Source organism: Giraffa tippelskirchi, chromosome 10 (genome assembly GCF_054371585.1).
Source record: "Giraffa tippelskirchi isolate mGirTip1 chromosome 10, T2T-mGirTip1v1.2.pri, whole genome shotgun sequence".
In the NCBI taxonomy this organism is placed as follows: Eukaryota; Metazoa; Chordata; class Mammalia; order Artiodactyla; family Giraffidae; genus Giraffa; species Giraffa tippelskirchi.
Window position 1 is genome coordinate 94079032 of NC_137284.1, and position 25689 is coordinate 94104720.

Here is a 25689-nt window from a genome sequence, read left to right on the forward strand (position 1 = left end):
GTATTCCCAGCACTGAAGCACAATGAGTGGTACATATTAGGTGCTGAAAAAATATTTTCCAAGTGAATCAATATATTATTGGTGTCTTGAAGAAGTCAAACAGACAGCCGTTAGGGACTATTTCTTCACTGATTATTTCCCTATTTGCCCCACAGCATTGCTACCCTTGTCCAAAGAGCATGAGTGCCTGAATGGCATTGTGTGAAAAGAAGCTGATAAGATGTCGATGGCGATGCACTGGAGGAAAGCTGCAAGGCCTGAAGGTACAGATGGGGCGTTGCGGTGGAAGTTTTACTAGTCAGAAGGGAAGGGTGGCCAGAGCTACATGTGAACACACATGCTAGAGGAGAGGAGAGTGGCAAGGGCAGTGGGGGCGGCAGCCAACCAAAGGGAGTTTGTTTAACCAGAGCAGGAAGGCTGTTTAAGCCGCCAGTTTTTTGCTGGCTTTGGCCTAGAGCCTAGTGAGGATGAGCTACCAGCTACAAATGGAGCCAGGGAAGAGAAGGGCGAGCAGAGGAAAGTTTAAGAATTAGGGCAGACTGGTCAAAAAGGACTAGCCATTTTAGCCTTCCATAAAAAAGAAGAGCAAGAGGGACAGAGAGCACAAAGAACAGAAGAGAATCTTATCAGACATCCTGGAGCTTCCATGATGGTCTCAACGTTGTGTCCTTTTATTGTTTTCACCAAAGGTATCTTGGCCTTGGTTCTCTGAAAAATGAAGACTTTGGAACTGGTAAGTTGTTTTATTTCATAAAAACTAATTTTTGTTTGTTTTTAGAAAACCAATAGTAAAGTATATACTGTGGATTCTGAATTCCCCCATCATACAGTGTGTGTGTGATGGTCGGGTTTCAAAGCTCCTGAATATCTTCTTTGGTATGGGTTACTCTGTCTTTGGTGCCTCATGTGGAGGTAAGGGGCCATCCACCAACTTCACAAAATAATCCCATGATTCCAAAGCCACCCCCATGGTGGTATCGATGTGTATCAAGTACTGGCCTTGCTCTGAAGTGGACCCAGCCATATATAAGTTGGATCTGAATTCCACATTGTGATCTCCCACTGTTATATCTTGGGCTTTTAAGAGAACCTCTTTCATTATTTGCGCCCCTTTTTTTGGTCACTGAATTCCAGTTGAGCCAAAGCCTGGTCAAAGGACATTCCTCATATCAATTTTGCCAAATACCACATCTTTGCTGTACTTTGTCTTCAACAATGGTAGATTTCAGCTGGTATCTGAGAAAGCTCTCCAGGTAGTTGTGAAGGATACATAATTTTATTATTCTCCCATTTTTGAGAAATTTCAAGAGAAGCACTGGTGTGGATATGTGATTAGGGTGCAATGTTGTAAGATAAAAGAAGCCCCAAGATCAGCTTCTCCCTCACATCCATAACACATCCAAACATTCTTGTCTTGCAGCCACCATCTTTCCTGGGACTTGTAAGTTGCTTATTTAGGAATGTGATTTGGAGAGCAATAGGGCAGCACAGGGAAGGGGAACAGGGAGGGAAAGAGAATCAACACAAGGATATGAAACTGAGCTGACAATTGCTAAGGACAACTGGTGCTTTCTCCTGCCCAGACCTTCCGAAGAACTGATGTAAAGCTCCTCTGAACTGTCTACAGAGGGGAAGACATGTTAGAAAATTAACATTAATAACAGCGTTACCTAATTTGCAGATGTTGGTCAAATTTTCCCACTTGTCCTCTCCTATCCTTTTTTTGTCCATGATGCAATCTGGGGTCAAATGTATTCACAGTTCTCCTGACTCCTTCATGTCCTCCGATCTGCATAAGTTCCTCAGTCTTTCCTTATCATGACCTTGACACTACTGAAGAGGACTGGCCAGTTATTTTACAGAATGTGACTCAGTTTGGGTTTGCCTGATAATGTTTTATGATTCAACTGAGGTTGTACACTTTTGGCAAGAACATCTCAGAAAAAATATTGTACACTTCTCAGTGCATCATATGACGCTGATGTGTCTTACTAGTGGTGATGTTCATCTTGATCATCTAGTTAAGGTGGTGTCTTCTAGGTTTCTCTAGTGTGAAGTTATAATTTTCTCCTGTGTAACCAATATATATCCTGTGGGGAGATTCTTTGAGACTATGAAAATACCCTGTTTCTCCTTATACTTTGCTCATTGATTTTAGTACATATCAGTTGTTCTTACCTATAACACTCACTACTAGATATTGGCCTAATGTTGACTTTCTGTATTCTTCATTCCTTCTACATTTATCAATTGGAATCACAATCTAAGAGCTAAACTTGTCTTTAAATACCTCTGAGAGTTTAACAGCCCTAGATAAAGGTATTGGTTTGAGGCTTGACTAAAGGAATAAGTGAGAAACAGAACTGATGGTATGAGGAGAGGGAAATTAGGTACATGCTGGTGGTTTTCATTTAGGGACCAATAATTTGACTTGCCTCTTGATGAAGGTGAAAGAGGAGAGTGAAAAAGTTGGCTTAAAGCTCAACGTTCAGAAAACTAAGATCATGGCATCTGGTCCCATCACTCCATGGGAAATAGATGGGGAAACAGTGGAAACAGTGTCAGACTTTACTTTTTTGGGCTCCAGAATCACTGCTGATGGTGACTGCAGCCATGAAATTAAAAGACGTTTACTACTTGGAAGGAAGGTTATGGCCAACCTAGATAGCATGTTTAAAAGCAGAGACATTACTTTGCCAACAAAAGTCTGTCTAGTCAAGACTATGGTTTTTCCAGTGGTCATGTATGGATGTGAGAGTTGGACGGTGAAGAAAGCTGAGCGCTGCAGAATTGATGCTTTTGAACTGTGGTGTTGGAGAAGACTCTTGAGAGTTTCTTGGACTGCAAGGAGATCCAATCAATCCATCCTAAAAGAGATCAATCCTGGGTGTTCATTGGAAGGTCTGATGTTGAAGCTGAAGCTCCAATACTTTGGCCACCTCATGCGAAGGGTTGACTCATTGGAAAAGACCCTAATGCTGGGTAGGATTGGGGGCGGGAGGAGAAGGGGACGACAGAGGATGAGATGGTTGGATGGCATCACCGACTCGATGAACATGGGTTTGGGTAGACTCCGGGAGTTGGTGATGGACAGAGAGGCCTGGCGTGCTGCAATTCATGGGGTCGCAGAGAGTCGGACACAACTGAGCGACTGAACTGAACTGAACTGAATTCGACTTGCTATAGGGAATAGCCAGAGATGAGGAATGCAGAGTCAGGAAGTGTTTCAGGTATGAAACATAAAACAGAAGTGTCTTCTATAGTAAAAAGAAACACATTTATGCAAATATCCCAAGATTAACGTCAGAAGAGAAGAAGGGCATAAAGGTACCAGCTGCAAAGATGCAGAATAAAAGCAAAGAAGAAAAAATAAACTTGGTACATCTGCTTACAGGAAAATAGAGAAGTTGTCCGAAGTGGAAAAAAAAAGGGTGGAGGAGAGACTTAAGAAGAAATGAAGGTTTTAGGTCACAGCTAGTGATCCCAGCAAAGAAAATTAGAAAATTAGCCAGAGGTGGAAAACTCCAGAACCAAGAAAAGGAAAGAGTCTTGCAGGGTAGGAGTCTGACAGTCCCAGTTCACGACAAGGGCCTTGTCACTCGGGGATCTGGGAAGAAAGAAATGGAAGGGAGGGAAGAGAAGGGAGAAGGACAAATCGAATGTAAAGGGCATCCTAGCCGTGAGTCTCTTAGTTACAGTGACAACAGCTGAGCTCAAACCACCTTAAGCAAAAAGATACTTTGTGGGCTCCCAGACCTGGAAAGGTCAGGATAGGAGATGACAGAGGGTTGCCATCCCCCAAAACTCAAAGTTATAGACCCATATCTCACCCCCTCCTCCGTACCCCACCACACTATCTCTCGGTTCTTTCTCCTTTTGGGTGTTGGCCTTACTGCTTCCCATCTCAGATGGGTTTCCTCTGTGAAGACAGGAAAGATGGCTGCCTATATTGCAAAGCTTCCATTGTCTCAGCTTGGCAGCCCTGGAATAAACACAGACTACTATATCCCAGAATCTCCTTGTCATGACCAAAGAAGAACTCTGATTGACCCTTCTTGGGTCCCAGAACCACACTTTGAACCAGTCACTGCTTCTAGAGGGATGAAATATTATATGACTGGCCAGGCCTGAGTTAAATGTTCACACAGTGCTTGGGAATCTAGGTGGGACCAGGATTAATAGAATCACTTAGGATGGCAGATATCCAGAGTAAAGATAAGTGTTCTTACCAGAACAAGGGCAGGCAGAGCTGCTAGAAACATCAAGAGATGCTTCCTACTGAAGACTCCCTGAAAGTACTTCTGGAAATAATAATAGTTAATTTAATTATAGTAATAGAGAATATTCGTTAAGTGTTTACTATGTGACAGGCACTGTCCTAAGCCCTTTATGTATTAAATCTTTAAATCTCCTAGCATGTCTGGATACTATTATTATCACCCTTATACAGAAGAGGAAACAGACACAGATAGGTTAAGTCATTCATCCAAGGGCCCAGAGAAAAGAAGCAGTAGAGCAAGGACTTCGTCCAGGCAGAGTGCTCTCAACCACTGACGTAGGATCTGAGTAGACATTTGAGAAATAAAGATAAAATCAACTAAGAAAAAATACAGAGTTTGAAAGAAAGCCACAAAGGAAGGTTGAATAAATCCCCACAAAGAAAGTATAAATCTATTAAACCCTGTGATATTATAGCACTTATAGGCACTTAGAGTGCTATAAAAACACTGCTTGAAGGAGTCCAAAGGTAGGTACTAGAAAAGAATAATGTAGAAGACCAGTCCATTGTATCCATGGGTAACTAAGATAAAGCTACTGATAATTTTTTCCAAATTTTTGCTATTGTGGTAAAATACACATAATACAAAATTTACCATCTTAACCATTTTAGAGTGTACAGTTCAGTGCTATTGTGTATATTAACACTGTTGTACAAATATCATCACCACTCATCTGCAAATCTCTTTTCATCTTGTGTTGTTCAGTTGGTAAGTTGTATCCAGCTCTTTGTGATCCCAGGGATGGTAGCATGCCAGGCTCCTCTGTCTTTCACTGTCTTCCAAAGTCTGCTCAAATTTCTGTCCATTAAATCGGTGATAGTAATATACCTGTTAAACACTAACTCCCCATTCCCCTCCTCTCTCCAGGTCCTGGCCACCACCATTCTACTTTCTGTCTCTGTGAATGTTAGTACTCTAGTATCTCATATAAATGAAATTACACAGTATTTGTTTTTTTATGACTGGCTTATTTCACTTAACATAATGCCTTCAAGGTTTATCAACATCATACCTTATGTCAGAATTTCTGTCCTATTTAAGGCTGAATAATATTCCATTGTGTGTACCTGCCACATTTTTGCTTATCCATTCATCCATCAATGGACAAGGCTATTGATTTGCTATTATTCAGTGGTGGAATAGAGAAGAATTTAAAACATGTTATTTTATTTACTAGGAAAAGCAATAAATAGGCCATTGTCATTATCCATCTTTTCCTGAAAAATGCTCCTTGTACTTGCCTCAACTTAAACTAATTGCGGTAGACCAAGAGTAGAAGAAACCCATGGTCATTGCAGCATTGCTTACAATAGCCAAGATACATAAAAACCTAAATGTCCATCCATATATGAATGGTAAAGAAAATGGGGTATATATACACAATGGAAGATTATTAATCCATAAAAAAGAACAGAATTTCACCATTTATAACAACATCAATGGACTTTGGGGGCACTACGCTAAGTGAAATATTAGAGAAAGACAAATGCATATGATCTCTCTTCTATGTGCAATCTAAAAGCGCAGCTTCATAGATACAGATGGGTGGTTGCCAGAGGAAGGGGTTGGGAGTGGGCCAAATGGGTAAAGGGAGACAAAAGTTACAAACTTCCAATTATAGAATAAATAAATCATAAGGATATAATGTAAAGCATGGTAACTATAGTTAATCATACTATATCACACATTTGAAATTTGCTAAGAGAGTAAATCTTAAAAGTTCTTATCACACACAAAAAAAAAGTTCTGTGTGTGTGGTGATGAATGTGAACAAGACTTACTGTAGTGATCATTTCCCAATGTATACAATTATAGAATCATTTTGTTGTACACCTGAAACTAATATAATGTTGCATGTCAATTACACCTCAACTTTTTAAAATGTGAAAGTACATGTAAAGCACTAAGTCAATAAACAAATAATAGTTAGTATTAATACTATAATTATTATTAGAAATGTATCAGTCCAGGAACCTATGCTTTTATTAGTGTTTTTCAATACATTTATATAATGTGGGAAAAGGATAGAAGGCAACAAAACACCAATACTAAACCAAAGCTCCCTATGACATACATAGTTTGCTTGGATAACATGTATATCTTTATAATAAACCTGAAATCTTGAGAATAGAGAATGTCTATGAAAAGCTTTTGGGACACGTACAGTGCTGGAAATGAGCCAAGTGTTACTGGTATCCTAGGGAATCAGTTCCTTGAAGACTGCTTCTGAAAGTATGGTTCAGAATAATCAGCCCAGGAGCCTCTGAGCCAGGCAGCAGCAGTCCTGGGAGGTTCTGACCTAGCTGTCATTCCCTGGGCACTGCGCTCCACCCTTGTCACCAGTGGCTTAGAGCCCCATTACTCTTTGCCTCAAGAAGCATGTTGCAAGATGACCCAGACATACAAGCACCCTCTAACTCTCCATACTATTTCCACAGCTTTGAACTTGCACCCAGTTTGCCCATGTATTTCTCATCTATGAATTTCTCCCAGTATTTTCTCCATTTCCTCTAACCCCAAGGTCTCTCTGACCTCCTTAGGGGCTGCTGCATTTCTACAAAGACCCAGAGGGACATTTGAATTGGCACGCTACATTCTGCCAAGCATACAATTCTGACTATAGCAATTTGCCTCAAGAAAGACCCTTAAACTTTCATTTAGTTCAGTCTTTTAACCTTTGTCATTTCTGAATACAAACATTAAGTCTGAGACTGAGCATGAACTGTCCCTTTTCTCAACCCATCTCATTTACAAATGAAACACTATCCAATTTTTAGACATTTGGAAGCATTTCTCACATTTTAAATTAACGGTGTTCAGCAACCTTCACAGAAAATTCTATTATATTCTTACCTAATCTTATTCACTAAAACTTCAACCTGCTATTTGTCGAGGGAGAGATTGCTTCAATACTGGTTGTCCTCCAGTATCTTTTCTCCCCTTCTCTTATAGTGATGGAACCCCTGATTGATGGACATTACATGGGACGTCCAGTATAAAGTTCAGTATAAAGATGGCATTGTTCAACCTCCTGTACCATTAAGCATGGTCATGTTACTAAGAGCTGGCCAATTACATATGATAGGAGGTATGTTCAACTCTGGGATGTGTCTTAATGGAAGAACAGGCCCATCTTTCTTCCATTTTCTATCATGCTGCTTGCAATGTGGGTGTGGATGCGCTGGTGTGTCATATTGGACTGTTTGGGTAAGGGCAATATCCTAAGTATCATAGAACAATGAGATGCAAAAAATTTGGATCCCTCAATGACCTTATGGCTCCATGCCATGTCTGAAACCATCTATTTCTTGACCGTAACATGAGAGAAGATAAATTTCTACCTTATGTAAGTCACAGTTACTTTGAGTCTCTGACATATACAGTAGAACCTATATAATAAATACATCTGTTGGTACACTTGATAGAGATAACCCTAAGTATAGCAGATTAGTGGAAATGTGTAGAGAATTTGAAGGAGCCCTTTCCTGTGTTTGGGGGAATTCCCTATTTTGTAGACTTCAGTGAATGATTCTGATCCTTGATTTCACTGTCTCTGGAAGTTTGGGCTCAGATATATAATCCAGTCTTGGCCAATCAAATGCTTCTGCTCAAGACTTAAATCTGGAATGAGTGAAGCAAAGGAGCTAGAAGAGTCAAGAATTCATCTGTGCCCTCTGGAGCCTCCAGGGGCACCCAAGCATATAGTGGGAGCAGCAGACATGTTGCTATTATATGTCCTTAGACATGATCCGGGCTCTGATTCTTACCTGGGTTTTAAGCATGGCCTACCTGGAGATGCTTGATTTACTCCAAGAGGCTTTTGAGAAATTGCTTTTTTGCTTAAATCAGGCAGCATTTCCCATTTGCAACTAAGACTGCTGACCTATATGCTCAGGGGAGAGCTGCCACACAATTATGGTTAAAAAAAAAAAACCTCTGTATGTGTTTTCTTTTACAACTGTTTCAGCTTAATAACATATCCATATAACCGCTAAAAGCTACTGAATATTTTTCAACTTTGACTATCATATTCACATGGTTTTTCATCCTCATACTAAAGACTAAGACTAGAATGAATCCTGGGGACTATCTTGTCTAGTTCCTTCACTAAGGGACACTGAGACACAAAGAGGTTTTCTCATTTCAGTGGATGAAATTTATTCCTATGCATGGTCTCTGATAACTTCTCCAACTAAATCAAAACCATTCCAAATTAAGGGCCTATCTCTTCTTACACTGAAATTTTATTTTAGAAATATAATGAGGTACTTCTGTATTCCATTACATAAACCACCAAAGGAAATAAAAAGCCTATTGGACCCAGAACCAATCCCAAGAAAACATCACCAATAGTCAATAAACATGAGAGGGAGACAGTTTATACGTTTCCCTCAGGGCAGCCCTATTTTTATGTATTGAAAACAAACATGGCTTTTGCATTTGCTTCCAATTATCTCCAATTTCTTGGCAAACATGCTCATCACTCTGTAATATTTTAAAGTGGACAAATATATAGAGTGTTCTAATCTTTCCTGAGCTACTCTCAAACACCTCTTCTTTATAATGCAATTTTGGTTTATTGGTGATTTCCTGCATCCTTAAACTTCCATTATGGTTAAGCTGTCATGACTAAGTTTATATTTATACACATATCTCTTCTATATTATTTAGGATTAGGTTCAACTGTAAGAAACAGAAAAACTCTAAGTTACTGTGGCATAGACCAAGATATGGGCTTCTCAGGTGCTTTGGTGGTAAAGAATCTACATGCAAATGCAGGAGATGTTGTTTCAATCCCTGGGTCAGGAAGATCCTCTGGAGAAGGAAATGGAATACTGGAGTATTCTTGCCTGGAGAATCCCATGGATAGAGTAGCCTGGCAGAGGCTACAGTTCATAGGGTCACAAAGAGTTGGACATAACTTAGCAACTGAGCATGCAGACCAAGATATAAAGTTGTTTCTCCCTCAATTAACAGAGTCCAGAGGCAGCTGCCCAAAACCAGTATGGCAACTCCATGATCACCAAGATTCAAGCTTCAACTGTGTTACTACTCTCTCACTCTATGCATGCTAAGTAACTTCAGTCACGTCCAACTCAACTTTTTGCAACTCTATGGGCTAAGCCCGCCAAGGCTTCTCGGCCCATTGGATTCTGTAGGCAAGAATACTGGAGTGGGTTGCCATGCCCTCCTCCAGGGAATCTTCCCGACTCAGGGATCAAACCCACATCTCTTACATCTCCTACTTTGGCAGGTGGGTTCTTTACTACTAGTGCCACCTGGTACTCTGTCACTTTAGCAAGTTCCCTCATATTATAAAATTGCTACTGAGTGCCAGCAATCACATCTGCATGACATCCAGAAGATCAAGAACTCTCTCTTTAATGACACTGTCTGAAAATTACACAATTCTACTTCTTATATCTCATTGAACAAAAAACGGTTAAACCTAATTGTTGAATATGGCCCTTTACTGATATGATTTGCATTTCCAAATAAATTTGGGAGGAGGGAGAGAATGAATGTTGGGTAGGCAACCAACGGTTCTTCTACAATGCACTACTGTTTTACTTTTCTGATAGAGTCTGTGTTGCTTTTCAAGTAGTAGGTTTGAGTTAAGCCAAGTGGAATAAAGAATACATAGTAGTTAAGAGCCCAGTCATTGCAATCAGACTAGCCTAGCTTCAAACTCACTAGGTTTGTGACTTTGGACAAAATGCTTAACTTTTTTGTGGTCTGTCTCATCAGTAAAAAGCAGACAGTGATGTCTACTTCATAGTGTTATTACACAGATTAAATGAGATTTTATATATTCAATATATGGCAGATTAAAGATGACCACAATTTCTTTGACATCCCTCCCATTGAGAGGTGAGGTCAGTGTTCATTTCCCCCTGAATCTAGGTTAGTCCTTTGACTATTTTGACCAGGAAACTATGGAAGTAGTGAGGCTGCGGCCCCCATTTAACATCACCTGATGCTGGAGTTGACCAAGTTACCACTGACTGAGTGAACTTCTGAGAGTAGTATAATACTAGCTTGAATTATTTTTCCTTTCTCATAATTTCACAGAATTAGACTGTTAGCAAAGTATCCTTATTTATGCTCTCATCTTCCACTTCTGTCTCTTGGAATACTTGATCTCAGAAGCCAGGTACCATCTGGGAAGTATGACCACTGTGAGACCACCTTGCTGTGAGAAGCCTAAGCTCTGTGGAGATGGGGGTCGAGGAACACTGTCATGCCAAACATGTGAATACAGATGCCATCTTGGAAGATGCCCAGTGGAAGCCCCAGCTTCCCTAAAGGATGCCATGTAGATCCTAGACAAATTGCCCAACACAATAAAATGGTTGTTTTAAGTCACTAAGTTTTTGGGGGTGAAGGGTAGTTTTACTCAGTGGTAGATAATCAGAACAGTAGACAGAAGCATGTGCTAAATACTCAACTGTGGGGCTGACCCTGATTTAGGTTTAGCAGTGAGCACTCAGTGACTCTTTGGAAGACCTCCAAAGCTGATACCCTGGATGAAAGATATCACACATTGATAAAGAAGCACATATATTACTTTTATCACAGTTTTGTATTCTTACTATTTTGATAACAGTATTAGGATTTAGTTGGTTTCCTTTATAATACTGTGCATTTTCTTCTATATAATTAAATACCTTATGCTTTAGAAAAGGCAGAGGAATCAGAGATCAAATTGCCAACATTCACTGGATCATCAAAAAAGCAAAAGACTTCCATAAAAACATCTACTATTGCTTTATTGACTATGCCAAAACCTTTGAGTGTGTGGATCACAATAAACTGTGGAAAATTCTGAAAGAGATGGGAATACCAGACCACCTGACCTGCCTCTTGAGAAACCTGTATGCAGGTCAGGAAGCAACAGTTAGAACTGAACATGGAACAACAGAATAGTTTCAAATAGGAAAAAGAGTACGTCAAAGCTGTATATTGTCACCCTGCTTATTTGACTTATATGCAGAGTACATCATGAGAAACGCAGGACTGGATGAAGCACAAGCTGGAATCAAGATTGCAGGGAGAAATATCAATAACCTCAGATATGCAGATGACACCACCCTTATGGCAGAAAATGAAGAAGAGCTAAGGAGCCTCTTGATGAAAATGAAAGAGGAGAGTGAAAAAGTTGGTTTAAAGCTCAACGTTCAGAAAACTAAGATCATGGCATCTGGTCCCATCACTTCATGGGAAATAGATGGGGAAACAGTGGAAACAGTGTCAGGCTTTATTTTTGGGGGCTCCAAAATCACTGCTGATGGTGATTGCAGCCATGAAGTTGAAAGACGCTTACTCCTTGGAAGGAAAGTTATGACCAAACTAGACAGCATACTAAAAAGCAGAGACATTACTTTGCCAACAAAGGTCCATCTAGTCAAGGCTATGGTTTTTCCAGTAGTCATGTATGGATGTGAGAGTTGGAGTATAAAGAAAGCTGAGTGCCGAAGAATTGATGCTTTTGAACTGTGGTGTTGGAGAAGACTCTTGAGAGTCCCTTGGACTGCAAGGAGATCCAACCAGTCCATCCTAAAGGAAATCAGTCCTGTGTGTTCATTGGAAGGATTGATTGAAGCTGAAACTCCAATATTTTGGCTACCTGATGTGAAGAGCTGACTCATTTGAAAAGACCCTGATTTGGGAAAGATTGAAGGCAGGAGGAGAAGGGGACAACAGAGGATGAGATGGTTGGATGGCATCACTGACTCAATGGACATGAGTTTGGGTAAACTCCGGGAGTTGGTGATGGACAGGGAGGCCTCTCGTGCTGCGGTTCATGGGGCCGCAAAGAGTTGGACACGACTGAGCAACTGAACTGAAGTGAACTGAACTGAACCTTATGCTGAGATAAAGTCCATACAATTTCAATTAACTTCCAAAAGAATATGTGACATAAAAAGGAATAAGGAAAAAAATTAAGAATCCTGTTGGATTACTAATTATTAGAGAAATACACATCAAAACTACAGTGAGGTCCCACTCACACCAATCAGAATGCCATCATTAAGATGTTTATGAATAATAAATGCTGGAGAGAGTATGGAGAAAAGGGCACCCTCCTACACTGTTGGTGGGAATGTAAATTGGTGCAGCAACTATGGAGAACAGTATGGAGCGTCCTTAAAAAACTAAAAATAGTTACCATATGATCCAGCAGTACCATTCCTGGAGCATATTTTTGGACAAAACTATAATTTAAAATGATACATCCTTTCCTATGTTCATAGCAGCACTACTTGCAATAGCCAAAAATATGCAAACAATCTAAATGTCCATCAGCAGATGAATGGATAAAGAAGATGTAGTGTATGTATGTGTGTATATATGTGTATATATATATAAACAATGGAATATTACTCAGTCATAAAAAAGAATGAAATAATGTCATTTTCAGCAACGTAGGTGGATCTTGAGATTATCATACTAAGTGAAGTAAGTCAGAAAGAGAAAGACAAATACCATATGATATCACTTATGTATGAATCTAGAATATGACACAAATGAATTTATCTGCAAAAGAGAAACAGACTTACAGACATAGAAGACAAAAAGACTTATGGTTGCCAAGGGGGAGGGGAAGTGGGAGAGGGTTAGAATGGGAATTTGGGATTAGCAGGTGCAAAGCATTATACATAGGATGAATGAACAATGATAATGTTCTATTGTAAGTACATGAAGCAGAGTCCCCTTCCTACCCACCTCCACAGACTTATGGTGAAACTGTGATAGGAGCTTAAAATAAACTTTTATCATGTTAAGCCACTGAGATTTTGGAGTAACATAATTTAACCTGTACTTCCTAGGATAGGGTCTAATTATAGAAGGATACTTTTATGCCCATCAAAGAAAGCCTACCAGAAAGAGAGACTATGATGAGGACAGAAAAGTTTAGCCAGGCTAATATAAAAAGACAAGAGTGATTTTTGAAGACTATAAGCTATCTCATAAATGATCTTAGCTTTGGCCTTGCTACTCTGGAGTCCCACCTTGTCTAGGCTCCGCTACCTTCCCCATGAAGATCTTGGGCTCCTGGTTTATTCCTTGAGGCCAACCCTTTGCCTCCTTCTAGGTTTCTTCCAGGTTTTCTGAGGACTGGCTGTCACTCAGTGTTGACTTCTGCTGCCTTGAGCACCAGCCTCTGTCTCCCCTTGGCTCAGGTTGATCTCTTTGGCTTCACACTGTGCCTCATTCTCAGCCTTGGCCTTAGGTCTCCTGGCTTAAATCCCAGCCAGGACCCAAAATGGCCCCTGCCCAACATCACCTGATGCTAGACTTAACCCAGTCACACTTGGTTGAGTGAATTTCTGAGGGTTGCTGCTAAGTCACTTCAGTCGTGTCCAACTCTGTGCGACCCCATCCCTGGGATTCTCCAGGCAAGAACACTGGAGTGGGTTGCCATTTCCTTCTCCAGTGCATGAAAGTGAAAAGTGAAAGTGAAGTCACTCAGTCGTGTCCGACTCTGTGACCCCATGAACTGCAGCCCACCAGGCTCCTCCGTCCATGGGATTTTCCAGGCAAGAGTACTTGAGTTGGGTGCCATTGCCTTCTCTGTTCTGAGGGTTATTCCAACACTAGTTTGAATTTTTCTTCCTTTCCCATAATTTCTTTGAGTTCATTAAATTAGAAAAATATCTGTATTTATACTCTCAGCTGTTCATGTTATTGATCATATATAGCGGGAAAGGAAAAAAACCCTATTTATCAAGCACCTTACCATGTGTCAGCCAATGCGTTAAACACTTCTGCATTTCATTTACTCCTTGCCAAAATGCTCCTTTGAGAGGGGTATTTTAGCTGAAGATTTACAGGAGAAAAAAAACAAGCACTACAAGATGAAGTTATTGCCTAAGATCACATAGCTAGAAGTGGAGCAGGAAATATGAACCAGGTTCATCTCTTTCCAAAGCCCATTCTCTTTCACTCCACAGTGTTAAACTAACTGACCACTCCATTCTGGTATGATTATTCAAACAGGCATATAGAGTTCTAGGTGAGCCTTGGGGAAATGCTGCTGTTGTAGCTCAGTCGTCAGTTGTGTCCAACTCTTTGTGACCTCATGGACTGCAGCATGCCAAGCTTCCCTGTCCCTCACTATCTCCTGGTGTTTGCTCAAACTCATGTCCATTGAGTCAGTGATGCTATCTATGCAGCTCACCCTCTGCCTCCCCCTTTTCCTCTTGCCCTCAATCTTTCCCAGCATTGTGTTCTTTTCCAATGAGTCAGCTCTTCGCATCAGGTGGCCAGAGTATTAGAGCTTCAGCTTCAGCATCAGTCCTTCCAGTGAATATTCAAGGGTTGATTTCCTTTAAGATTGACTGGTTTGCTCTCCTTGCTGTCCCAGGGACTCTTAAGAGTCTTCTCCAGCACCACAATTCCAAAACATCAATTCTTTGGTGCTCAGCCTTCTTTATGGCCCAACTCTCACATCTGAACATGACTACTGGTAAAACCATAACTTTGACTATAGAGATCTTTGTTGGCAAAGTGATGTCTCTGTTTTTTAATACACTGAGTTTGTCATAGCTTTTCTTCCAAGGAGCAAGCATCTTTTAATTTCATGGATGCAGTCACCATCACAGTGATTTTGGAGCCCAAGAAGATAAAATCTGTCACTGCTTTCACTTTTTCCCCTTCTATTTGCCATGAAGTGATGGAACTGGACGTTATGATCTAAGTTTTTTGAATGCTGAGTTTTAACCCAGCTTTTTCACCCTCATCACCCTCTTTAGTTCCTCTTTGCTTTCTGCTATTAGAGCGGAATCATGTGCATATCTGAGGCTGTTGATATTCCTCCTGGCAGCAATCTTGATTCCAGTTTGTGATTCATCCAGCCTACCATTTCAAATAGTGTACTCTGCAAAGAAGTTAAATAAGCAGGGTGACAATATATAGCCTTGATGTACTTCCTTTCCCAATTTGAACCAGTCCATAGTTCCAGGTCCAGTTCTAGCTTTTGCTTCTTGTCCTGCATACAGGTTTATCAGTAGAGAGGTAAGGTGGTCTGGTATTCCCATCTCTTTAAGAATTTCCCACAGTTTGTTGTGATCTACACAGTCAAAGGCTTTTGCATAGTCAATGAAACAGAATAGATTTTTATTTTTGGAATTCTCTTGCTTTTTCTGTGACACAGTGATGTTGGCAATTTGATCTCTTGTTCCTCTGCCTTTTTTAAATCCAGCTTGTATATCTGGAAGTTCTCAGTTCACATACTGCTGAAGCCTAGCTTGAAGGATTGTGAGCATTACTTTGTTAGCACGTGAAATGAGCACAATTGTATGGTAGTTTAAACATTTTTTGGCATTGTCTTTCTTTGGGATTGGAATAAAAACTGACCTTTATAGTCTTATGGCCACTGTTGTGTTTTGCAAATTTGCTGGCATATTGAGTGTGGCACTTTAACAGCATCATCTTTTAGGATTTTAAACAGCTCAGCTAGAATTCGATCACCTACACTAACTTGTTCATAGTAATGCTTCCTAAGGCCCACTTGACTTCATCCTCCAGGTTGTCTGGCTCTAGGTGAGTGATCATACCATGTGATTATCCAGGTCATTAAGACCTCTTTCATATAGTTCTTCTGTGTATTCTTACCACCTCTTCTTAATCTCTTCTGCTTCTGTTAAGTACTTTCTGTTTTTCTGTCCTGTATTGTGCCCATCTTTGCATGGAATATTCCCATGAAATTTTCTTGAAGATATCTCTAGTCTTTCCCATTCTGTTGTTTTCCTCTATTTCTTTGCATTGCTCACTTAAGCAAATTTTCTTATTTCTCCTTGCTATTCTTTGAAACTCCGCATTTAGTTGGGTATATCTTTCCCTTTCTCCTTTGCCTTTTATTTCTCTTTTCTCAGCCATTTGTAAGCCTCCTCAGACAAGCACTTTGCCTTTTTGCATTTCTTTTTCTTAAGGATGGTTTTGGTCACCACCTCCTATACAAGGTTATGAACCTTTGTTTAAAGTTCTTCAGGCATTCTGTCTACCAGATCTAATCCCTTGAAGCAATTTATCACCTCCACTGTATCCATCTGACCTGTCTCTTGAGAAAACTCTATGCAGGTCAGGAAGCAACAGTTAGGACTGGACATAGAACAACAGACTGGTTCCAAATAGGAAAAGGAGTACGTCAAGGCTGTATATTGTCACCCTGCTCATTTAACTTAGATGCAGAGTACATCATGAGAAACGCTGGGCTGGAAGAAACACAAGCTGGAATCAAGATTGCTGGGAGAAATATCAATAACCTCAGATATGCAGATGACACCACCCTTATGGCATAAAGTGAAGAAGAACTAAAGAGCCTCTTGATGAAAGTGAAAGAGGAGAGTGAAAAAGTTGGCTTAAAGCTCAACGTTCAGAAAACTAAGATGATGGCATCTGGTCCCATCACTTCATGGGAAATACATGGGGAAACAGTGGAAACAGTGTCAGACTTTATTTTTTTGGGCTCCAAAATCCCTGCAGATGGTGATTGCAGCCATGAAATTAAAAGACGCTTACTCCTTGGAAGGAAGGTTATGGCCAACCTAGATAGCATATTTAAAAGCAGAGACATTACTTTGCCAACAAAAGTCCATCTAGTCAAGGCTATGGTTTTTCCAGTAGTCATGTATGGATGTGAGAGTTGGACAGTGAAGAAAGCTGAGCACTGCAGAATTGATGCTTTTGAACTGTGGTGTTGGAGAAGACTCTTGAGAGTCCCTTGGACTGCAAGGAGATCCAATCAATCCATCCTAAAGGAGATCAATCCTGGGTGTTCATTGGAAGGACTGATGTTGAAGCTGAAACTCCAGTATTTTGGCCACCTCATGCGAAGGGTTGACTCATTGGAAAAGACTCTAATGCCGGGAAGGATTGGGGGCAGGAGGAGAAGGGGACGACAGAGGATGAGATGGTTGGATGGCATCACTGACTCGATGGACATGGGTTTGGGTAGACTCCGGGAGTTGGTGATGGACAGAGAGGCCTGGCATGCTGCAATTCATGGGGTCGCAAAGAGTCGGACACGACTGAGCGACTGAACTGAACTGAACTGAACACTATAATTATAAGGGATTTGATTTAGGCCATACCTGAATGGTCTAATGGTTTTCCCTACTTTCTTCAATTTAAGCCTGAATTTTGCCATGTGGAGTTCATGATCTGAGCCACAGTCAGCTCCATGTCTTGTTTTGGCTAACTGTATAGAGCCTCTCCATCTTTGATTGGAAAGAATATAATCAATCTAATTTCTCCATTGACCATCTGGTGATTTCCATGTGTAAAGTCTTCTCTTGTGTTGTTGGAAGTGAGTGTTTGCTATGACCAGTGCATTCTCCTGGCAAAAAACTGTTAGCCTTTGCTCTGCTTCATTTTGTACTCCAAAGCCAAACTTGCCTGTTACTCCAGGTATCTCTTGACTTTCTACTTTTGTATTCCAATCTCCTATGATGAGAAGGACATCTTTTCTTGGTGTTAGTTCTAGAAGGTCTTGTATGTCTTCATAGAACCACTGGACTGTAGCTTCTTTGGCATTAGTGGTTGGTGCATAGACTTGGATTACTCTGATGCTGAATCGTTTACCTTGGAAATGAACTGAGATCATTCTGTCATTTTTGAGATTGCACCCAAGTACTGCATTTTGGACTCTTTCGTTGACTATGAGGGCTACTCCGTTTCTCCTAAGGGATTTTTGCCCAGTTATAGATAAAATGGTCATCTGAATTAAATTTGCCCATTCCCATCATTTTAGTTCACTGAGTCCTAAAATGCTGATATTCACTCTTACCGTCTTCTGCTTGACCACATTCAACATACCTTGATTCATGGGCTTAACATTCCAAGTTCCTATGCAATATTGTTCTTTACAGCATCAGATCAGACTTTACTTTTACCACCAGACATAGCTGAACATCATTTCTGCTTTGGCCCACCCTCTTCATTCTTTCTGGAGCTGTTTCTCCACTCTTCCCCAGTAGCATATTGGACACCTACCAACCTGGGGGGCTCATCTTCCAGTATCATATCTTTTTGCCTTTTCATAATGTTCATGGGGTTCTTGAGGAAAGAATACTGAAGTGGTTTGTCATTCCCTTTTCTAATGAACCACATTTTGTCAGAAATCTCCACTATGACCCATGTGGTTTGGGTGGTCCTGGAAGGCATGGCTCATAGCTTCACTGAGTTACACAATGCTGTGATCCATGTGGTCATTTTGGTTATATCTCTGTAATTGAGATTTTTGTTCTGTAGGCTGTAGGTTTACAGTTCTTGCTTCTTCTGTCTATACTCTGCTGGATTAGGATAAGAGGCTTGGGTAAGATTTCTGATGAGGGATTGGATGTGGGAAGAACTGAATCTTGCTTTGGTGGGCAGAGCCATGCTCAGTAAATCTTTAATCTAATTATCTGCTGATGTATGGGGCTATGCTCCCACCCTGTTTGTTGTTTGCTATTTGTAAACTCAGTCCTGGAGTCTACAGGTTCTATGGTAGGGCTATTGGTGACCTCCAAAAAGGACTTATGCCAATATGTGCCTCCCAGGACTGCTGCTGCCAGTGCCCCTGTCCCTGCCACAGGACACTTCTGACCCACACTTCCACAAAAGACCCTCAAACACTCACAGTCAAGTCTATCTCAGTCTCTTGTGGGGTCACTACTCTCTTCATTGGATCTTGATGTACACAAGATTTTGTTTGTGCCTTCCAAGAGTCTCTGTTTCCTCCAGTCCTGTGGAAGTTCTGTAATCAAATCCCACTGCCCTTCAAGTCGGATTCCCTGGGGATTCTCAGTCTTTTTGCTGGATCCCCCAGGTTGGGAAGACTGATGTGGGGCCTAGAACCTTCACAAAAGTGCAAGAACTTCTTTGGTATTATTGTTCTCCAGTTTATGGGTCACCCACCTGGTGGGTAGGGGATTTGATTTTATCGTGATTTCACCCCTACCATCTTTGCAGCTTCTCCTTTGTCCTTGGATGTGGTTTATCTTTTCTCAGTGGGTTCCAATAGGCCTCTGTCAACGGCTATTCAACAGTTAATTGAGATTTTGGTGTTCCTGCAGGAGGAGATGAGCGCACGTCTTTCTACTCCACCATCTTGATGATAAAGTTGGGAATAGAAAGTGTGAATGTACAGGACCTGCTCTGAGCATCAGAATATTTCATATTTCTCTTGCAACTTGAGTCATGAAACAGACATATGTCTATCATTTGCCAATGACATTAAGGTGATTCATTGAGCAGCAGTAAAACATAATCATGGTAAAATTTAATAAACATGAAACTTCAGAAGGAAAAATACAAATGCTTACTTCAGAGGGTTATTTATGCAAATGTTTAAAAATATTCTCAGGTTCATAATGACTCAGTAGAACACTAATGATACATTTTGATGTTGGTAATAGTGTTGAATATTGTGTTGTCATTTTCTAAAGTATGACTCAAGGAGTTATTAACAAAAGCACGACATGGAGAGACCGTGATGTAATTTTCCCACTCTGTTTAACCTTGGTCAGGACTTCACTGGATTATGTGGCCATTTTAGAGTCATGCAAGTCATATGTGAAGATCTTGAGCAAGTTCCAGAGGCCAAGCAATAAAAATTATTAGCTTGGGTAAAGAGCCCTATTAGCAAAGCCCAGGGGGACAGGGTTTGTTGAGAAGCAGAAGAGATCTGTGATTAGGATGAAAAAACCAGGAATATCAGCCACTATAGTAGTATTTCTCTAAGTGTGCACCAGAGCCATATGCATCAGCATCATCTGAGATGCATGTAAGAAATACAAATCTTGGGAAAAGCCCAAACCTACAAAACCAAGTTTCTGTTGAGGGAGGGGAAAGCCCCACAAGGATTATATGCACTGAAGTGGAGAATATTTCTGTCACTGGTTCTCAGCCTTGGTTGCACATTGGAAATACCTGGAGACATTTCTCAGAGATTCTGATTAATTGGTCTAGGCTAACTTCAAGACACCCAAATTAAAAGTTCCTCAGATGATTGTAGTGTACACCCAAGTTTGACAACCTCTGCTTTGTGCTAAAATATAACGTACAAATGCCAGCAAGCAATTGTCCAACTTCCACTGAATAGTTGAGAAGTATGTTTATTAAGTTTGTAAACACTTTAACTAGATAATTCCTTAACATGCATTGCATCATCTTTTCAACATAAATGCATTTTATTTTTATAAGTGATTTGTCTGTTCTCTTAATCAGGACCTGAGACTCAAAGTCATTGTGAACAAAGTTATTATTTTCTCAGTTCTGCAGACCTTACTTTCCCTTTCATTCTGGTTTTCCTCACACAGTGACTGGGAGGTATGATAAAGAAAAAGATTATAGAATGCTTTTTAACGATGTGTATGTCAGAGCCCCTTGGTCCTTGCTGTGGTCTTCCTATTCTTGGTGTACCAAATCTGGTCACTAGGTACCAAATCTGGTCACTAGAGGTGAAGATGATGAGTACAAGTTTATTTGAAGACATATTTGCTCAGAACCCAGAAAACAAGTGCTTCCCAGTTGGTGAGATGTCCTGGTGGTTATCAAGTACAGCAGACAATTCCTCCATATGAGAAGGACAATTACTCTGCTAATATTAGCCATTTGTGCCTTAGATTAAATTGAAGTCCATTACCAGGGATTTTTGCACTCTGGACCTTATCTGATTATATGATGATATTAATTGGCCCCTGAAGGTACTAGACTGCATTTCTGGTAAAGGTTCTTCAATTATGCTTTTGAAATTAGGCTTTAGATAACCATCTTTCTGTATAAATGTGTAATTTTGCACATTATCTTTTTTTAAATGGTGGTAAAATACACATAACATAAAATGCTCTATCTAAGCCACTTTTATGTGTACAGATCAATAGCATTAAGTACATTCACATTGTACAACAAACCTCAAGAATTCTTTGTATCTTGCAAAACTAAAATTCTTATTCATTAGACAACAAATTCCCATTCTCCCCTCCCCACAGCTACACATTATCTTTTAAACAGGTGAGTTATCAGTTTAATCTTCTCTTTTAAAAGTTTCCTAAAATTCATTGGTCTACTTGGTTTTAGCCACATCTGCCAGCCCATTCTTACAAAATTAAAATAGTTTCTATGTCATTGGATTGGTCCACATATCACTGAGCTAAGACATCACTTACTCCAAAAGCAAGTACATTCTGATTTTTCTTTAAGTAAAATGTCTGTTTAAAAAAGAATAAAAATGAAATACTATAAATTGAATTTCTCTTGAGAGAAATCTAAAAGTTTTGTAATACCCATGCTAGAGAAATAGTAACTGTCAAATATCAGTGAGAGAGAAAATCAGTTCAACAGATTAAACAATCTGTATCAAAATTTAAAATGTAGATATCTTTTCAGTGACTATTCAACTGCCAAGTTTTTACAGATATATTCACAAAAAATAAAATCAACTTAATCATTCATCAATGGGGGACTGGTTAAATGTTTACAGTATACTATATAATGAACTATTATGGCTCTTGCTGTTTGGTTGCTAAGTCGTGTCTGACTCTTTTGCGACCCCATGGACTATAGCCAGCCAGGCTCCTCTATACATGGGATTTCTCAGGCAAGAATACAGGAGTGGGTTTCCTTTTCCTTCTCTAAGGCATCTTCCTGACCCAGGGATCGAACCCAGGTCTCCTGCATTGGCAGGCAGATTCTCTACCACTGAGCCACCAGTGAAGCCCAATGAGGTAGTATACAACTGTTAAAAATAAGGTGATAGCTCTGTATGTGCTGATATGAGAAGATCTGCAAGTATATTATTTTAAATATATATAATGAAATGAATGTAAAAAAATGTAATTACATACACACATACACACATATTGGTATCTGAGAATATATTCTCTTTTCTGGAAGGATAAACATGCTGTTGTTAACAATTGCCCCTTTGGAAAATAGGCTGGTGATTGGGGACGGGTGTCAGAGGGAAGGAACACACCTGTTTTTCATTTATACCTCTCAGTACAACTTGAATTTTTTAAAACATAGGCTTGTATTACTTTAAAAGTATTTTAAATATCAACATAGTTATCTGGTCAATGAGATTATGGAACATTTAAACTTTACTGTTTATCATTTTCTTTATATAAAGTATATTTTTAAAAGTTCTGTTCATATGAAAATCAAAATATAACAAAACATGAAATTTTATTTCATAACTTAGATATTTGGGCAAATAATTATTTTCATAACCAGTTTAAGCCATGTAGTCTTCCATGTTTTATGTCTCTACAGTAAAAAAAACAAAGCAAACTAAATCAACCAAGAAAACTGTATTTTCTTTTTTGACAAGACAATAAATGACATTTATTAAAAATCCCATTTCCTTCTTAATGTTCTGCAAACTGTCTCTATAGAAACTATGTAATTTTATTACTTTTTTAAGCTTTAGTACAAGATTCATCATTTTCTATAGATTTTGCTTAGACAGTTTTACTCAAAGATTCTATTGTTCCCTTGAATAGAATATAATATCAAGGGATCCCTCAGGATATGAGACACTTGAAGATGGCCCTTGCAATAAGGTTGTCTTGTAATAAGATTGCCACTTTCACTTCTCCTAGTCCTGGGAGTTAAACTTTGTCACAAGTGAAAATATTCTCCTTTTCTCGGGTTAAAACAACATAGTCTTAATATCCGTATTCTAACATTCGGTGCAGCAGAACATAAGGCCTTCCTACCTCTGGAAAGAAGCTCAGTATTTCCATATATACCACCCATCAAAAGTCACATAAGAAAATGTTTCCTTTTTTACTGTTATAAACTGGACATGTGATATTATCTGCTTATTATAGTTAACATAATGTTTGTCTCCGGGCATGAGTAAACACAGCGAGAAGCTATGCAAATCAATGCTGTTATGTAAATCAACAAATAAGCCTTACTGTTGTTATCAGTAAGTTGTTACCAGATCAGTTCTTAACTTTTAAAAAGAAGATGGTTTTGTTTAAAATGGGTCACTTTGAAAGACAGTAAACAAAACTCAAACTCACTTCTAGTTACCAGAATATTAGAGTAACAAAAAAGCCCAAGCTACTTTGTATAATTTTAAATGGTGTTCCTGATAGAACTCATCCTACTTTGTCCCAGCATAAAAATGCAGAATGTACTTATTTAAGAGTTGAGTAATAGTCATTGGAAAATAAATTCCTGGCAAATGTACAAAATATGTGTGGTTCCCATAGAATTAAACAAAAATAGATCTTGTTCAAAATAACAATAAAAATCCCATGGGATTGACTAATAAAAGATGGCTGGCACAATTTGAATTCCATGACAAGGGCTAACATAAAACTTTAAAAAATGGTAACAGTAGAATCTTTTATCATTTTTTTGTAGCTGTGGCAGTCATCTTGGAACTATCCTGGTGACCAGAGCTTCAGAGAACTCAGGCTACTGACCACACTGGAAAAAGAAAAGTTTCTCAGTGTTTTCAGTTTTTAATAAACTAATAGTGAATCATACAGACACCACTGACCTTAGGTTTTGTGCTGATTACAAAAGAATCATTCCTTAATTACAATTTCTTGTGTGCTAATGTTTCTAAAATCTTATTCCATGGATCAAAAGTTTTTCTTGCTGTTGTTACTGAAAGGCAATTCTGAGTGCCCCACACTCAGGGAGGCCAAACTATATCAAAACATCAGAGTTTGAAACAGGGAGAGGTTTACTGAGGGCCATGCAAGGAGATGGGTAGTTCATACCTTAAAAACCCCAAACTCCCTAAAAGCTTTCAGCAAAGTTCTTTTCTAGGAAAGGTGATGGTGAGGTGTGGTTAGTTGTTGCAGATTTCTTGGTGTGAGAGCCTTTATTTATGAGGTCAGGTCATGGTCAGGTAACAAAGTTCCTGTAAATTTCCACCAAATGAATGTTATTCTCTGTTATGATGAGAAAGAGTCAGGCCCCCAGGCATAGCTTTCACCCTCTGAGGTCCAGTCCTGGCTAAGAGGAAGCAGATCTCAGCCGGAGGCTTCCTGGCTGTCATTGCTGAGGGAGCCAGGCACCCAGAGCCCAACTGGCCCTCAGGCTCCTCATGCCGCCGAGAAGCTGGAGGCCAGGTCCCGTCGACTGCGTCCTATGCAGACTGCTGCTGCCATTAGGTCACAGAGGCGAGGGTCGAGGGGGAGGTTCACCACCACCTCAAGGACTGGGCCAGTCCAGTAGGCAGCCTTGGCCAGGGCTGGAGCCCTTAGGACACAGCCCCAGACTGTCTCTGGGCAACCTCCTTCCCACCCCCCAAGGCTGCAAGCTTGAGGCTGGGTGAGCTGGAGGGCCCCAGGAAGAATGCTAGGATCTGCCTCTTACCTCATTCTCCACCTAATGACCACCATTCCGCCAACAGTTGGTTGGGTCTCTCAGTAACGGTTGCTCCTTGACAGTTGGTGGCTTGTGGGAGGGGCTCACTGCAGCGCTGACCAATGGTTGAGCGGGACCTGTTGCCTGGTAACAGGGTGGGGAGTAATGGCGGCATAGTCTCTGTGTTGCGGTAAGGGCTGCGCTTGGCCACACTCTGTTACACAATCAGATTTTAAAATAAGAATAATGTGATCAGAGTATATTGTTCGTTACTTTTTTTACATTAGGATGATAAATATCCCATCAGATTTTAAGTTCCCTTTGCTTACTGTAAATACAGCATAGTCCCAAACCCCTTCCACTGTCGTGTAATTTTTACTATATTAGCAATTGATGTATAACCATAGCTAAATGGTTATGTAGTTTTTATTTATTTACAAGAATTTTCATATATTAAGCTCAGTAATCAGGAAAAATCCTTTATCCTGAATATGTGTCTTAAAAAACAATAGTCATTTAAAATATACGAATGATTCCAATGTGCCTACTTTGTTCTCTGGGGAGAGTCTCCTAAGAGATATTAGAAGGAAAAGGCTACAGTAAGGAAAACATAAAATGCAAACAATCTGTGTATGTGTATTAAGTCTCCGTTAGTTGGTTTGCCCTTGGAAATATCTGGACGGAGTTATTCCTCACTCTCTAATCCTTTCTAAAGAGAAGAAAAAAATTCTGCTTGCTGCTATTGGTAGGACAGGTGACCAGGTCCATCCGAGTCCCAGCAGACTAGAGAGGAGTTCTCCACAAGACCTCACTCTTACTGGTGCACTGGGCTCCTATCTCCCCATCTCAGTGGTCTTTGAGTGGCAATGGAGGTACCACAGAGTCACAGCTAGTATCAGGGAAAATGTCTCTCAAAAGTGGACACCTCTACAATATGTGTGGCATTGTTACTGAGATGTATGGTGACAGAGCAGAAAGAACATGAATTTTTATGTTAGAGCTAAACTCAACATCTTGGGTCTACCTTTTCCACCTGTGTCATCTTACACAACTCATTTATCTAAGCCTCAGTTTCTATATCTATAAA

General features: G+C 40.0%; 2 long non-coding RNA genes and 1 pseudogene across 2 annotated transcripts in view; all 3 read right to left on the bottom strand.

The window, feature by feature from the left end:
* The window catches only part of LOC145524159 (uncharacterized), a 44014-nt gene extending 19321 nt beyond the window's left edge, over positions 1-24693 (bottom strand). Inside the window, exon 1 of the long non-coding RNA XR_014067263.1 lies at positions 24612-24693. This is a non-coding gene — a long non-coding RNA (uncharacterized LOC145524159). The remainder of the gene's footprint in view (positions 1-24611) is intronic.
* Positions 744-1191, bottom strand: LOC145523933 (large ribosomal subunit protein uL22m pseudogene; annotated as a pseudogene).
* Positions 11032-14305, bottom strand: LOC145524163 (uncharacterized). Its single transcript, XR_014067267.1, has 3 exons — positions 13767-14305; positions 12245-13651; positions 11032-12110 (listed from the first exon to the last, which is right to left on the bottom strand). It is a non-coding gene; the product is annotated as an uncharacterized LOC145524163 (long non-coding RNA).
* Positions 24694-25689: the final 996 nt, after the last annotated feature.